Here is a 16,836-nt window from a genome sequence, read left to right on the forward strand (position 1 = left end):
GGTCCTACCACCAGCACCAGGTCTGGGGACCATGGCAAGTATCCCAGAGTCCCAGCTTCACACAGGAGCAGCCTTCTTCAAGCGATCAGTCTGTCTTAAATAATGAGTAAATCAGAAGGGACAAATGTGGACTAAAGACCAGAAAGGACTCCCCAAATAGGCTAACTTTTTGTGAGACCCTAGGGTTTTCACATAACTTGGAAAGGGGTAAACACTCAAATCAACTAAGACTGAATTTTATAGTGTACTGGAAGGGAAGTCTCAATCAGAATAGAAAAACTAAGTCATGTTCTGGGTCCTCTACTTTGAATTTATGTTTAAAAGTTTAGCCCTTCTTCAGAGGGATTAGGCTTACGTGTGTGGCCCGGAAGGCAAAAGCCATGACAAATGCATGGAAGTTTTACAGAAGTCAGTGTCAGCTCAATATAAAAAATATTTCCTGTGGGAGCTATAAAACCAGAAGGGGTAATGTGTTCATCAGCTAATAATACATATTCTGGTTCGCTTAAAATTTGATATTCTCTTTGCAAATTAATAAATGGTATTTTGAGACATTGATACAAAAATAAAAACAGAATGGGCTGCTGTTGTGAACTTAACTGATTTAGTCTTTCATAATTATTGGATTCCTCTTATTGTGGAGCTCATTCTGCAGTATGTACACATACCAATGTTATGCACCTTAAATTTACACAATTTTATATGTCAATTATATCCCAATAAAGCTGGAAAAAATAATTATTGGATTCCTTTGTGTAGACATCTGTAGCCTCCAGCAGCTTGCCACTATTTCGTGTTTTATGATACAAGCAAGTCTCAGGCCAACTTCTGCCAATATATGTTTATTAGCAAGTACACACAGGTTAGGAATTCAACCTGCGAACTTGTTCTTTTGGGCACTCCTACAGTTAAACAAAAAGGTCCTGTGAGGCAAATGTGACAATATTCCAATAGCAATAGTATGTTAGTCTGCTAATCAAAATTAGGGACATAACCCTAGGTGTTGTACACAATTTTGAGCAACTGTGCTAATCCAAGATTCATATACCTCATTTAACCAAAAGCAGAAGTGATTGGTCCATTTTATCTTATACAATACTCATTTTGTCACAGAAAAATCACTGCTTACTTTCTTTAGGCTAATTACCCCACCATCTGACAGTAAGCAGGGATCAAGACTCAGGACGATTCAATTCATTACGACTGTCATTCTGGAAGGTAGAACCCTGATGAGGACGTTCCAAGTAGTAGTTAACCATCCCTGGGGTTTGTAATCTTAATTAGGATTCTTCAAGTTAACTCATTATGCCTGGGGCACAGATGAAAGCTAATAGGCACATTTTTATCATTTTATTTAAACTGAAGTAATTTCAGATAATTTGTAGAAAATATAACATCTGCCTTGTAAAGCATGAGTTCTCATTAATGTAAGTGACTAGGCAGAAGCTATAAGATTAGCTGTTCTGGTCTTTGCTGTCAGAGAAAAGTCCTTTACTGAGTGTTTGAATCCTCATCTCATTCTAAGACTTTTTTTTTTTTTAAGCTTAAGATCACCCATCTAAGTAATGGTGAAACTAGGAATGGAAACTGTTTCTCCTTTTGATCAGTTTCTCATTTAGGCTGGCTGCAAGATTTAACAAGTTATTCAACATATTCATATTCATCATCACTTCCGATTATGTCTTGTTAATTCAAACTTTACCCATTGATTTTCTTGCTGAATACTATTTAAATCTTTCTTTATTATCATTCTTATTCTTGTGATTTTTATGATAAAATTTATAGTTTTAACTGTTTTTATTCTGCAGACTAATAGCAAGCCACATTTTATATGAAAAATGGATAATAAGTATGGTATTAACCTCCTCTAAACTGTTAAATAATTTACTCTTGACATTCATTAAAGTTACAAGTGAAGCTTTCAGTTGCTCCAGAGCTCACTATTTATACAGTAGTTTGGGATATTTGTAATCTGCCAGAAAGGCCATATAAAATATCAACATTTTATTTTTTCTCCAGGTTAAAAGCTATGAATTTCAATATATTGAAATAAGTTCAAAGGTTACGGTGGGTACATTCTGTTCTGTTAATTTTAAAATCCAAAATTAGAGCATAATTCTAAATATTAGGACATAATAGAAAATAAATATTAGGGCTGAATGATACCCTTGGTAAAGTCACCATTTAAAAACAATTAAAACTCCTTTAATTTTCACAGCGGAATCGAAACTATTTTATTTGAGAAAAAAATATTATGCAGGAAAATCAAGCTTCTGATTGTTCTGAGATAACTTTCCTGTTTCTTTGCTGATGAACCTTCCTTCTTCCTGTCATCACCTTCAAGTTTCAAGGAATGTAAAAACCAACAAGAGGAACAAACTGTTCTGTGGTGTCAGGCTTGGTGGTTTTATGGAAACTCAACAAGATCCCTCCTTCTCCTAGCTGTGCATATAGTCTCAATGAGGACAGTTTAAAAAAGGCCAAAACAAATGTTTCCTTTCTGGGGTTTTGAGGCCTGCACTTCTAGTTGAGAAATAAAGGCACACATGTAGTGGTTGGTCTGTTGCAATAAAAACTATTCAAAGTTGGAAGATTTGAACAAGTGATGGATTAGAATTCCAAAAGTATTGTTTTTTGTAATGAATGCATTCTGGTAGATTATTGATTAAGACGACTCATTTGATTTTAGCATACCAAATACCGTGAAAAATGCATCCACATTGTAATATCTGTAAAGGTTGTTCAAAACAGCTGGCCTCGTACGTTGTGCTGCAGGAGAATGAGTATAGACTAAAATTTTCTTGAGGAGAGAGGCCTTGTGTTATTGATCTTTATAACCTAACAGCCCAGCCAGATCAGTGGCTGATTGTTGAATGGGGGCAATCAATCAATATCTGAAGTTGGCAACTGTTTTGTATAGATATAGTGAAATACGAGCTGAATTGGTTATTGGCCAGAAAGCTGAGGTTCTCCTTCTAACCCTACGTCCTGCTAACAAACCTTATTTTTCTCAGTGATGATATGGAATAATGATGTCTGCTTACCTACCTTGAGACTATATTTTAAGGCAAAGAAGTTATGTTTGTTTTAAAAATCTAGGTACCAGATTGCTATAAAGGGTTATTGTCACTACATCCTATGGGTAGAGTTCTCTTTAAAATACTTGGGCAAGAGAAGATAGTATGTTACTTCATATCCCCAAACCCTGTAAGTGATTGAATCCCTGCAGCTAGAGCTCCATAATATGATCACACTTTAAAAATTGAGGTATAACTTAAGGAGAATAGGATTGCACAGATTTTAGGTGTACAGTTTGATAATTCTTACAAATGTATACACCCATGTAACCACTAGATTAATCAAGACATAAAACATTTCCACCAATCTCAAAAGTTCCCTCATGCCCTTTTACCAGTCTGTCTCCATCCCTCTACCACCGGGCAGCTGCTGTTCTTATTTCCATCCCTATAGTTTAGTTTTGATGTTTTAGAAATTTTGTATAAATGGAAAATACAGTATGCACACTTTTGTGGTTATCTTGCTCCCTGTAAAATCTTGGAGCTTCATCTTGTATCAGTTTTCTTTTTTTCACTGATGAGTCAGTTTATATGTCATTATTTGTTTACCCATTCACCTGTTAGTAGACATTGATTGTTTCTAGTTTTAAGCTATTATAAATAAAGTTTCCATAAATATTCTTGTACAAATCTTTTTGTAGAAACCTGCCTTAATTTCTCTTCATAAATATGCAGAAGAGAAATTGCTGGACCATTAGGTTGGCTTTTCTTTATAAAAAGATGACAAACTTTCTAAGGCATTTGTAACATTTTAAATACTCACCAGCAGTGAATGCATGAGAATTCCAAATGGTCTGTATACTCTCCAACATTTAGAATTAGTGTGTATGTGTGTGTGTGTGTGTGTGTGTGTGTGTGTGTGTGTGTAATTTTGGCAATTTCAGTGGTATTTGTAAAATAGTACCTCATTGTGATATTAATTTGCATCTCCTGATAATAAAAAATATATGAGACTTTTGGAAGTCTCTTGCCCATTTCTAATGGTTCTTTTGTCTTTGTATTATTATTGTTTAGGATTTCTTTATATTTTGTTGATACAGATTCTTTGTGAGATCTTGTGAATATTTTCTCCCATTGTATGGCTTGACTTTCATGTTGTGATATCTTTCATCAAGCAAAATTTTGAGAATTTTTATTAAATCCAGCTTATCAATTCTTTATTTTAAAATTAGTACTTGCTGAGCGCCTGGGTGGCTCAGTCAGTTAAGTGTCTGCCTTTGGCTTAGGTCATGATCCCAGAGTCCTGGGATCGAGTCCCACACTGGGCTCCTTGCTCAGCAGGGAGTCTGCTTCTCTGCCCCTCTCCTGGCTGGTGCCTCTCTCTCACTCTCCCACTTTCTCTCTCTCCCTCTCTGTCAAATAAATATAAAAAAATTAAAATTAGTACTTTTTATTTCTAAAAAAAATTTATCTAAATATACAAATATATTTCTCTTATTTTTTTCTTGTAGGCACTTTATAGTTTCCAGTTTCACATTGCACTAATAATTTCTCCTCATGTATATATTCTGTGAATCACATTTAGTTTTTAATTTTTTGTACGTTTATCCAGTTTCCTGTTAGATTTGTTGAAAAGACTTTCCTTTCTTCCATGAAATAGCTTTAGCATATTTTCAAAATATGTTGACTATATATATATTGGTCTATTTCTGGACTCTATTCTGATCCATTGCACTTATGCCAATGCCACATAAGATAGTCTCTTATATATTGTATCTTTATAACAAATCTTTAAGTCCACCATCTTTGTTCAACTTTATCAATGTGAGCAGTGTATTTTATATTTATATATTTAATATTTCTGAAAACTTACTCTGAAAATCTCTGCCTTCAAATAGGGGTGTTTAGTGCATTTACACTTAATGTAATTGTTGGCACTGTTAAGTCAAAGTCTGTCATCTTTCTTTTTTATTTCTACTTGTCCCATCTTTTTTTGTTCTTTTGTCTTTCTTTCCTGCATTCCTTTGGAACAATGAAATTTGTTCAAGTCTTTCATATTATTCCCTTTGGTGACTTTTTATCTATACCTCATTGCTTTACATTTCTAGAGACTATTTTATAAACTAGAATGTATATTCCATATGATTGCTTTTTGAATTTGAACTTTTCCTCTGTATAAGATCAGTAGAAGTAGATATTTGGCTATTGACACTAATATTTTTTGTTCTAAGCTCAGATTATGGAGATAATTGGAAGACCAGTTATTTTCAGAGTGACTACAAGAAAAGAAAAAAAGGTGACTCTTAGGAGAGAAAACAAGAAGTTGACAGAAATAACAAATATCAGGTAAGTCTGAAGCTCCATTTATATTATTTGGACTCAAGATTAAATATATAAATATTTTCTTTAAATTTATCTGATATTAGATTTTAGACAGGTGACATAGCACAATGATACTTGATCTAAATGTAGTAGCACATGCCTTTAGCTACTATAGCTTTGAAAAGAAACCATCTCACGTAAAAGAAAAATAGATTTGACTGCTAGCCTTTACATTTACATTCAAGTATTTACATTTACAATCTGTTAAGATAAATAATTGTCTTCTTTTGATTTCCTCTCTTCATTCATTCATTCAAAAAGTAGCTCAGTTTGCTAGTAACATCACCATGACCACTGCGGAAATCTTGAGTCAATTCCTAACAAGGCCAGGAACAGTTAATGTTTCTTTTTTGTTCCTTCAAAGCAAAAGGAGGCCTGGCCTAAATTAAGCAGGGAGTGCTTTTTGCAAAGCATACCAAGCTTTATGGGACTTCAAGCTCAGCATTTTAGGCACAGTATTTCAAACTAAATCACAAGAAAAAAATTCACCACTATATTACTTCTTTTAAACAATTCAGCATGATGTATTTTTCCCCCCTTTGGAAATGGGATACAGCTGCTTCCTGGGCCATGATTGTGTTTGAGGATCTTTTTGGTAAACTGAGGCCTTCCTGAAGTATCATTATGAAAATGTGTAAAGACATATAAGTCTTACTACCTTAAACACTTATGGAGCTGTAGGAAAAATAATAGTGAAATTTGTGTAAAAAAAAAGAATAAAATTACAACTTTCTAATGCATATTCTTATGAGTTTTTTAAATGCAGCATCTTGTTTTTAGACCATGAAAAGCAATTGAAATCAGATTTTTATTTTTAAGTAAAAGAACACTCCTTACTAAATAATAACAGCATAAGAAGAAAGAGTTCTAAGAATTTCTTCAAGTGTTTAAATACAAATGTATTTTACAATCAAACTTTTTCCAAAACATTTCCTAATTTAAAAGGAAGCAAAAATCTTTTTAGCTTATTCTTTATCTTACAGATACTTTTACCATAATGTAGATTACCTTGTTGTTTCATGGCACATTTTTGTTCCTTATTTTTTAGGAAATTGTTTGGGCTTTTCTTTCTTTCTTTTTTTTCTTTTTTCTTGATTGCAAGAGTAATAGATACTTGTTAGAAAAAAGCTACAGAGAAAGTACAAAGAGTAAAGAATTTAATCTATCACTTGATGAAAAAATAGTCCCTTCAGTATCTTGGTGAATTTTATTTTATCCTTTTCTTGTATATGTATTTTAATACCAACCAACCATGCATATGCATATAAAGCACAGATAAAAACATATATATATATTTAATGAATTTATACTGTATTTTCTAAATATGTATCATTTTAAGCCCTAATTTTTCCCTTTAATAGGCTTTAAAAATGTTAAATATCTCTAAATATAGATTCAATTAGATTTCAATATCCATTTCACTGAAGCTATTCTGTAAGATCACCACTAACTTCTAATTCAATGTTCAATCCTCATTGCTCATTTACTTGACATTTACTTGACACTGTGGATCCTTCTCTTTCTCTTGAACACTGTCTTCATTTGGCTTCCAGATCTACTTCTGGTTTTGTTTTTTTGGCTGCTCTTTCTTGGTCTCCTTTACTGATTTCTCCTCAATTCCACAGTCCCACAGTCTCTAAACATTAGAGTTTTATTGGGCTCAGTCCTTACACCTCTTCTCCTGTCTCTCTATAACCATTCCCGTGGTGCTCATATACCATTTACCATATACCATTTACGAGATAGCATCTCCCAAATATAACTCGCCAGCCTGGCTGCCTCTTCTGTTTTCCTGGCTAAATACATACAGCTGACTATTTGACATCTCTATTTGGAGATTTCATAGGCATATCAAACTTAAGATTCAAAACGTCACAGTGAAAGTTTGAATCTGATTGATACTATTTGCCAGACCTGCTCATCTTCCCTGTTTCAGTAAGTGGTTACTCTATGTGTCCTGTTATTCACGAAATAAATTTTCAAGTCATCTTTGAATTCTTTTACTGACATCCTACATCTGATTTGATAAAAAATGCTATTGACTTTTCAAATAAGCCCTGGATCTTACCACTTACCACCTCCACTGCAATGCCCCGGTCCAAGCATCTTTATCCCTTGCTTAGATGATTACAGAATACTTATAACTGGTCTCTTTCCTTTTACCTTTAGCTCACTTTAATCTCTTCTTTATGCAGCAAGGGAAGCTTATTATAACATTTAGACAAATCACATTATTTCTCTCTTTTATTCTCTCCAACGGCTAAAGGTCTTCACTAGAATCTCTTTTCCTCTCTGACCTCGTTTCTTAGGACTCACCTTTTGCTAACACCTGTCTGCCCATACTGACCCCTTGCTGTTCTTCAGGGACCTTGCTATTAGCTCTTCTCTCTCTGTAATATCTTACTCTTCCAGATATCCTTGTCGTTATTCTCTGACCTATATCTTGATGCAAATTTCACCTTCTCCATGGGTCCTTCATCCACCCTATCATGAATCCCACCATCCCATCTCCCTGCTTTATTTTTCTTTTTAGTACTATTTTGAAGAATATAGTCCAATCTAATATACTATGTATTTTTACTTAACTATTGTGTTTTTGCCTGTCTCTCCAGCTAGAATGTAAGATCCAGGAGGGCAGGGTTTTATTTTTTTTCCTGTTTTATTATTTCTGTATGACTTGCTTATAGAACAGTGGCTAAAATATTATGAGCACTGAAATATTTGTTTAATGAATGAAGAAATAAATGAAATCCCATCATTATTTGTACCTACTAATATTATTTCATTACATTGATGAATTGTTACTTTTTTCAACCAATTCTGGATTCATGCATGCTTAGTTTGTTATTTTTCTTTATTATTGTTTGTTTGTATGTTTGTGTGTTTTAGAGAGGCGGCAGATGCAGAGGGAAAGGGAGGGAGAAAATCTTAAGCAGGCTCCATGCCTGAGTAGAGCCTGATGCATGGCTCGATCTCATGACCCTGCGATCATGACCTGAGCTGAAATCAAGAGTCAGACACTTAACCAACTGAGCCACCCGGGCCCCCCTTTTTCTTTATTATTATTAACACACTATATTAACACTCTCTGAACACCTAGATGTTCATATAAGGGAAGTTTCTAGAAGTGGAGTTGCCATATTAAAGGACTGGCACGGTTTTAAGGCTTTAATTATGTGCTGGTAGTCCTCCACAAAATATGTGGGGTCATATGCCTGAGCCATGTGTGTGAGTATCTCTATTCCAGGGCATTGGCTATAGTGAGTATAACCATTCTCTCTAATACTTCTCAATATGTATTAAAAATTTGATTTCTTGTTGTTTTACACTCAAGCAACTTAAATAAATAACTACAAATAAAACATAAAAAAAATTACAAATAAAGTTTCCCACCAGCCTAGACAGTAGCATCTCTGTCAGGGAACAAGCTTTTGTTAGTAGTTGTGCGGCACCTTCTCTGATGGGCGGGGCAGTTCCTATAAATTCCTCAAAGAGATTTGACTGTTCACATTCACATGTGCTCTCTTCCCATTCGCTGGACTGAAGGTATTCTCCTATCATGCCACCATTTCCTCCTACGATCCAAGAACAGGATTAATATTAGCGTTTTAGCAGAGAAAAGCAGCAAACAAAGGGCATCGTAGTTGAATTAATCTTCTTGACAAAGGAAGTCGCTTGTAGCTCCTCTCTGTCCTTAGATCTTCAGTGAGTTTCTAGGTAGGAGTGGCTTTCCCATCCCTTTAGGGAGGTAGAAGATGGAGCTACTCAGTAGGGCTAACACGAGTCTTTCTAACTGAAGTTTATTTGTTTTGGCTGTGACTCTGACAGGCCTCCTTCCTGTGCGCTTGTTAGAGTTTTCTGGCTACATTCATAAAACAGGGAGCCTGTCTCTTGGTGAATATTGCATTCCTCTACGTGATAACTTGTGATTTTAATGAAATTTTGTTACTCTCTGAAACATGGGCTCCTTTGTGTCTAGTGCCCCTCATCTTCCCACGCTATTTTTCATTGTTGTTATTTAGATGTGAGTATTTTGTCTGTCAGTATAGTTCAGATTTTCTGTTCAGTCTATAAAAAAAGGGCCTATATATATTCAAATTACATTTTAAGAAATGTGTTTCTTTGCATGACTTTAGAAGTTAGTTACTCTGGTTAAAAGTTATAATTAATATGGTGGTAGAGACTATTCAGGCAGTGATAGTGACAGAGAAATAACAACTCTGCCTGTGCTTTTGGTTTTTAAAGAAAAGGAGTCCATTTTTCCTGACACAGCGTTTCCCAGACTTTTTGGTTCTGAGTTCCTTTAAACTATTACAAGTTATTTTCTAGGCCAAAGAGCATTATTTTGTGGGTTATAATATCAATATTTGTCATATTAAACTTTAAAACTGAGAAATTTTTTAAACACAGGTTTATTGGTTTATTTAAAGATAGAAGTGGTAAACCAATTGCATGTTAATAGAACATATTTTTATGAAAATGACATTTTTAAAGTTTTAGTTAGAAGAGTAACGTTGTTTTACTTTTTTGTAAATGTCTTTAATATATGAATTAATAAATGGCAGCTGGGTTATCAGTCTGCTTTTAATCTGTTGTAATATCACACATCATGTAGCTTCTGGAAAATTCCAATGCACGCTTGTGAGAGAATGAAAAAGACAAATAACATCTTAACATTATTATGAAAATAGTTTTGACCTCACTCACCTCCTAAGTGTTCCCCAGGGGTCCTCAGATCATATGTTGTCCTACAATAATGGGTCAGAATATGAAAGAGCAGAGTATAGGACAAAATTTGAAGAGTTGGAATTTATTAGCTTTGGTTTATATTACCTAAATCTGAAAAGAAGAGAAGGAATATGTTAAAATTTTAGGAACATTTGCTCACACTTGATGGGCTTACTTTGGTTTCCTGATCCGTGCCTTCATTTACATTATGAGAGGATTTTTTTCACTTTCTCTGTAACCTGCTTAAATAGCAGAAACTGTGTCTCACTGGAACAATTTTCGGTGCTTTATACTGACTTTTTTATGTCTTTGCCAAATTAAAATAAAAAACAAACAAGAAAGAACATAGCTTCCTCAGTTATGAAAGAGCTAAAGTTCTTACAATGTTGCTATCTTCTAATTTCATTTTTAAAAAACTTTATTGTCAATTTGATTAAATAAACTGGGAATTGTTTCTCAGACACCCATTATTCTATTTTATTAAAGTGCCCAAATTTTCTCTAACGACTCTTTTGGTTTTGCCTTCCTGAAACTTGTCCCTTAATTTAGAAAAGAATGAAAACATTTTCAGAATCTATTTTATACCTAAAACTATTTTCAGGAGTTCTCGGAGTCGTCTGAGAAATCACAAAGATTTGTTCTATCACCTTGTAAATAAAGAGAAGCGAGACAACTTTATGTGTGTTTGATCTATTACTATTGCAGAAGCTTCATGGGAAAAGTTGTCAGTTCGGAAAAGACAGCCTTTCCTAGATAATGTATGTGTCAGTAAAATGTTGTCAATTTAAGGAAATAGAGGAAGTACCCAGAAATTTGCCAATTGCCCTTTCTATCAATAGTATGTTTTTACTCCCAGAAGGAAAACTGATCAAAATTTCTATAAAATAGTTACATGCCATACTCCAATAGAGAATTTTACTTTCCTTTGTTTGGATATTGATTATGATGATAATATTATTGATTATAGTGATAAATTAACAAAAGCCATTAAGTCTATAGATGGTTTTGATGTTTGCCTGTAGTCTCTGCCATAAGCCAAAAGCTGGAGTTGTATCTCTGACTTTAGATGACTGACACTTCAAAGAATTGACTGTGGAGTGCTGGCCTTGGGGCTGACATCACAGATGACTTTGAAACTAACCTAGTAGACTGCTTCATGAAATTAGACCACTAACCCAAGAAATAAGAATTTATTTCCTGGAATCGAGTAAGAAACTGATGAAGACAATTTATTGGGACTGTTTGTTTGGCATAATGTTGGTATAGTTTTAACTTTCTATTTTCTAGAGCTGTGAAGAAGCCCTTTCTGTTTCTTCTTAAACTGTCTATAACGCATATAATTTAGTGAAATCTACTTTTTTAAGCTGAAATACAGCATTTAAAAATAATATTTAGTTCTTACTACCAGAAATTATTACAAACTTGGTGGCTTAAAATGACAGAAATTTATTCTGTCACAGTTCTGGGGTCCAGAAGTCCAAAAATCAAAGTGCCTGCAGGATTGATTCTTTCTGAAGGCTCTAAAGGGAGACTCTGTCCCACATGTCTCCTAGTTCTGATGGTGGCTGGCAATCTTTGGCGTTTCTTGGCTTATAGACGTATCACTTCAGTCTCTGCCTCTGTTTTCACACAGCTATCCCTTAAATCCAGGATGATTCTCATCACAAAACCCTAACCTTATTATTAATTCACTGAAGTATCCTTGAATTCTGTATGTATTCTTCCCCAAAACTCATCTGCTTGAGAATATGTCTGTGGTCAAGAGACAAGTTGAATCTTCTTCTCTACCTCCTTTATCCTAATCATCATACTTACACTTTTGAAATAAGAAGTATAGCTCTTTCCCACACCAAATCTTACTATAATATATTATCTCAATGTGTAAAACCTTAGACCATGAAATAAAGGAATATTAATATCCACTTCTTTAAGAGATGTATTTATAGATTAATTTTTATGTTCTTATGAATAGTTATCAAAATTTAAAATACAATAATTTGGTCATTTATATATTAGTACTTATAATAATAAATTTAAATCCAGAATAAAATATTTAACTTTTTTTAAAGATATTTATTTGTTTGAGAGAGAGAAAGAGGGCGCATGCAAACACGAGTGTGGGAAAGAGCAGAGAGAGGAAGAAGAAGACTCCCCACTGAGCAGGGAAGGTAAAGGTAGACGCTTAACCAACTGAGCCACCCAGGTGCCCCTAAAATGTTTAGCTTTTAAGAGCATATCATCAAAGCAAACTTTTAAAATTTCAGTATCAATGTATAGATGCATAAATATGTGCATTATTGTCACAGTTAAAGATGAAAAGGTGGTTTATATAAAGATGTTTAAAAATTTTTAAAATTACGTTAGGATAAACTTTGGTTAGGGGAAGGAGAAGGAGAATAATATTTCAAGGGGAAAATGGATTGAAATTTCCAGATATTAAAGAAAAGCTTGTTCATGAATATTTTGATAGATTATGAAGAATGTCAAATGACTACTGTATTTTCCTTATGATGGGTTTATTTAAAGTATATTCCAAGAACTATATATTTCTGCATGTCTAAGGCATTCCATCATTTCTAGAAAAATTCTTTTAGTGGCTCATATACCAAGAAATTATAAACTTGTGTTATTCCTAGTCTCTAGACTCTCCTGGAAAGAATGACTGCTAATGAGTATTCTGTGCCATTGTGTTGGCTAGAGGTAGTGTCAACCTCAGATAACATCATATCTTAGTTCATTAAAAGAGCCCAGAAAACCTTCACAAGTTATCCTAATTATAGAATCATAAGACTAAATGTTAAGTCTGTTGGGAAGAGAAATTCATATTTGTAACAAAGATTTCAAGTCCCTCATACTTTGAGCCTTGTGTCTGTACATTTGGACTTGTACATAGTAGCACAGTGTACGGTATTGATTAACAACCTGGCAAGCCAACATACTGTGATTTTCACCAAATTACTTCAAATTTCCTAACCCAAGTTTTTACTATTTAAAATAGGGCTCCTCGGTAAAATAGTCCTATATCTTAGAATTCTTCAAAGGAATTAATTGTATGTCGAGAGCTTAGGGCAGTGTCTGGAACATAAAATATTAAGTTTAAATAATCATTTGGTACTATAATTACGTATAAACACAATCATTTATTCTCTTATTTAAAAATTAACTGACATTTGGGGTGACTGGGTGGCTAAGTCGGTTGTGTTCAACTCTTGATGTCAGCTCAGGTCATGATCTCCGGGTCCTGAGGTGGAGCCCTGAGTCAGGCTCTGCATTGAGTGTGGAGCCTGCTTGATTTTCTCTCTTTCCCTTTGCCTCTCCCCTGGCTCGTTCACACATGTGCTCTCTCATTCTCTCTCAAAAATTTTTTTTTAAAAATTGATTGACATTTATCCCTAATCAGTAACAAATATATTGTCTACAATATATTCCTATTTAGGTCATTCAGTATTGCTGAGGTATTTCTCAAATGCTCAGCTACAGAAAATCACTAATGCCAAAATAGTGAAAACTAACATTTCTGTGAATCTTATATTAGAAGACAAAAATAATCTCTTTGCATAAAACAGCCAGTAAGAACTGAAATTTAATAAAAAGCCATCCATTTCTTGGTTTTTAGTCCTATTGTCACAGAGAAGTAATCAAGAAGGAACATAAAGTTCATGGCCAATTACTATTTAAACAACAATGTATCCTTCCCTTTTACTATACTGCACTCCACAACCTCCTTTTAGCCTAAAAACATTGTTTTTATGACAAAAAAATAAAATTCAAAGCCTTTACTTTGAATATTTAATTGTCGATGTTAAATAGTACACAGAGGAAACCTCCAAATTTGAGTATATATTCAATTTAGGAGCCCAAATTCTTCATTAAAATATCATTTGGAACTTAATTTATAACTGTATAGGTTCACAAACTTAACATGCATTCAGATGTTTCAGAGATGTGGAAATGTGTTCGTTTGGAAGACCCACCCTATCTAACTGGCATGAGGTCCTCTGATAAGTTAACATCTATATATAATGAAAGTTAAATAAAAATCTCCAGATAGCTTGCCACTGTTCAACCATATCACACATCAAATTGTGTCCACAGAAGGCATTTGTCTATGCTGTCCTTGTCCTTTTACTGTTGCTAAATCCAATTAGGTTGGTTTTAAAACTGTCTCCTGGTAGCTTTGAAAATGTGTGCATTAATGTTCTATGAGAGATATAATGCTTTGGGGGGGTTATTTGCATATTTTCAAGAGTCTCATTAACTGTGTCGAATAACCCTCAGACTTCTAATCCACTCATTGAATTCTACTCTAGCTGGAAGCACAGAGAGAGCTTTTCAGCTTGCTAATCACACTCAGGATTACACCCTTATTGGCTCTCATTTTAGGCTAGGATAAAAAAAAATCAAATATAATCCCCAAAATAAATAGTCTAATTAGTCTGCATTCCAAATGCTGAAGAAATATGATAAGGTGTTACCTGCAGAAAAGAAAAGCCAAGGAAGTTGAATTTGACCTTTTCCTTCTACAATCATGGTCATTTTCCAGCTTTCATCATATTCTTTCAATTAGCAGTGCATGATGCCCTTGCTCACTTCTGCCTGCTTGAAACACATTCTTCCCTCGGCCTCTGGAACATCCCTGTCTCGGCTTTTCTTTTGTTTTCTCTTTTAGCTCACTGGAGTCCCCTTCTAACCTCCCTCCCTAGGTTATGTTTAAATTTCCTAACTGCTGACACTGGGGTACCCAGGAATCAAGTCTTAGAACTCTGCTCTAACTGTGCTTACTCCCCAAATGATTTTATCTGCCAATGTTCAAGTCAGTCATAGTCTGATACTTTTCGAATTTAGGTCTTTAAAATTTTTATTTATTTATTTATTTATTTATTTATTTATTTATTTATTTATTTATTTAAGAGGGGGGAGGGGAGAGCATGCGAGTGGCATTAGGTAGGGGCAGAGGAAAAGAATCTCAAGCAGACTGATCCCTGAGTATGGACCCCAACTTGGGGCTCAATCTCACCATGACCCCGAGATCCTGACCTAAGCTTAAACCAAGGGTTGGACGCTTGACCAACTGAGCCACCGAGGCCCCCCATCAAATTTAGGTCTTTAACCTTAACCCTCTTTTCTGAATTATAGAGTTGTATATTGATCTACTTATCAACACTTCTCCAGATGTCTACAAAAATCTGATTTTTTCTTTTCTTTCTTTCACTGATTTCAAATTTGAAAATCGCTAATTCCAAAATAGAATTTATAACTCCTCCCCCCTTCAAAATCGCCCATCTTGCAGTTAGTTATGGCAATCTTAGAAAAAGATGACTCTGTTTATTCAGGCCAAGATCATGGAATAATCCCCAGTGCTTTTCTTTGTCTCACACTCCATACCCGATCTTTCAGTAATTCTCAGGACATAATCAGAATCTGGCAACTTCTCACTACTTTCATGTTGTTTCCCAAATTTAAGCCATGATTTTCTTCATTTGGACTATTGAATTTGTCTCCTAACATGTTCCTTGTCTAACCTGGCCTCGCTGTAGTCTATGTTCTCACTTTGGTGAGAATGTCATCACTCTCACAAAACTTGTGAAAAGAGGAACGTGCAAAGTTTTTATTATGGCCCATGAAACCTAGGTAGACTCTCTCCGAGGCTGCCTGCAAGACGTGTGTGCCCTGTCTCTGTTTCCATGGTCTACCACTCCCCTTACTTGCTCTGTTGCAGCACTCTGGTCTTTTGGTTTTCTTTTCACATACCAGACATGGTCCCGCCTCTAGGCCTTTGCACTTGCTCTTCCTGTGGCCTGGAAGATTTTTCCTCCAGATAACTTCACCACTGCTGCTCTCCATTCTTTTGAGTTTCTGCTTAGATGTTCTTTCTCTGAAAGACATTGTCTTACCACCTTAAATAAAATAGCACCCCCACTACCATTGTCTATCCCCTGACTCTTTCCTGCTCTTCCTCACAGCACTTTTTTAAAAATTACTTAAAATATTCTTCTGCCCTTACATGAAAATATTCATGTCACCTGGCATTATATACTTATCTGTTTATTTATTTATCGCCCTTCTCCTCCTTTTAAACAGTTAACGTGTTATTGGATATTTTGTTTTGCTTTTGTGTTATACCTTCATAACCCAGAGAGTGACTGGCACAGTATAGATGCTCCACTAACTTCCTATTATGTGATTCCAGTTCTGGGTCAGGTTCATGGAAAATGCCTCACCTTGTACTCTTTCCCTTCAATACAACACCTCCTGGAAGGCAGAAGTGGAATAGTAGGGCTTCTACACAGTGGTTCTGGGTTAATACCAGAGCCACTGTTGGAGTAGGGGTCCTGTCGAGCCTTTTCCTAATTATCTAAAGCTGCTGTCACAGGTAGCAAACTTTCGGAACCACGTGTGCAATAGAAAATTCAACTCAACCTAGTTTAAACAGTAAGAGGACACCCAGAGGGACGATTATAGTGCCCCCAGCCCCACAAAGCCTTTAGTTCACAAGTTCTCTGCTCTATCCTGTGCAGTGCTGGTGTCATCCTGAGAATGCTTCCCCTTGTGCTCATGGAATGGCCAACCAATTGAGGTCACATGTGTTTTAGTTCACACCCAACGTAAGAGAGAGAAGCTTCCTGAATCCTTCTCAGCAGATCATGAAGAGTTTCTCTGGAACCCTCCAGAAATGTTTACATCTTTTTGGTCAAAATAGAGTCACATG

General features: G+C 35.0%; 1 long non-coding RNA gene across 2 annotated transcripts in view; it reads left to right on the plus strand.

The window, feature by feature from the left end:
• The window catches only part of LOC123789212 (uncharacterized), a 290,301-nt gene that overhangs the window by 176,778 nt on the left and 96,687 nt on the right, over positions 1–16,836 (plus strand). For both annotated transcript variants that reach the window (XR_015723965.1, XR_015723966.1), the window contains one exon: positions 5,249–5,363. This is a non-coding gene — a long non-coding RNA (uncharacterized LOC123789212). The remainder of the gene's footprint in view (positions 1–5,248; positions 5,364–16,836) is intronic.

This window comes from Ursus americanus, chromosome 3 (assembly GCF_024610735.1).
Source record: "Ursus americanus isolate L20-20 chromosome 3, mUrsAme1.1.p, whole genome shotgun sequence".
Classification (NCBI taxonomy): Eukaryota; Metazoa; Chordata; class Mammalia; order Carnivora; family Ursidae; genus Ursus; species Ursus americanus.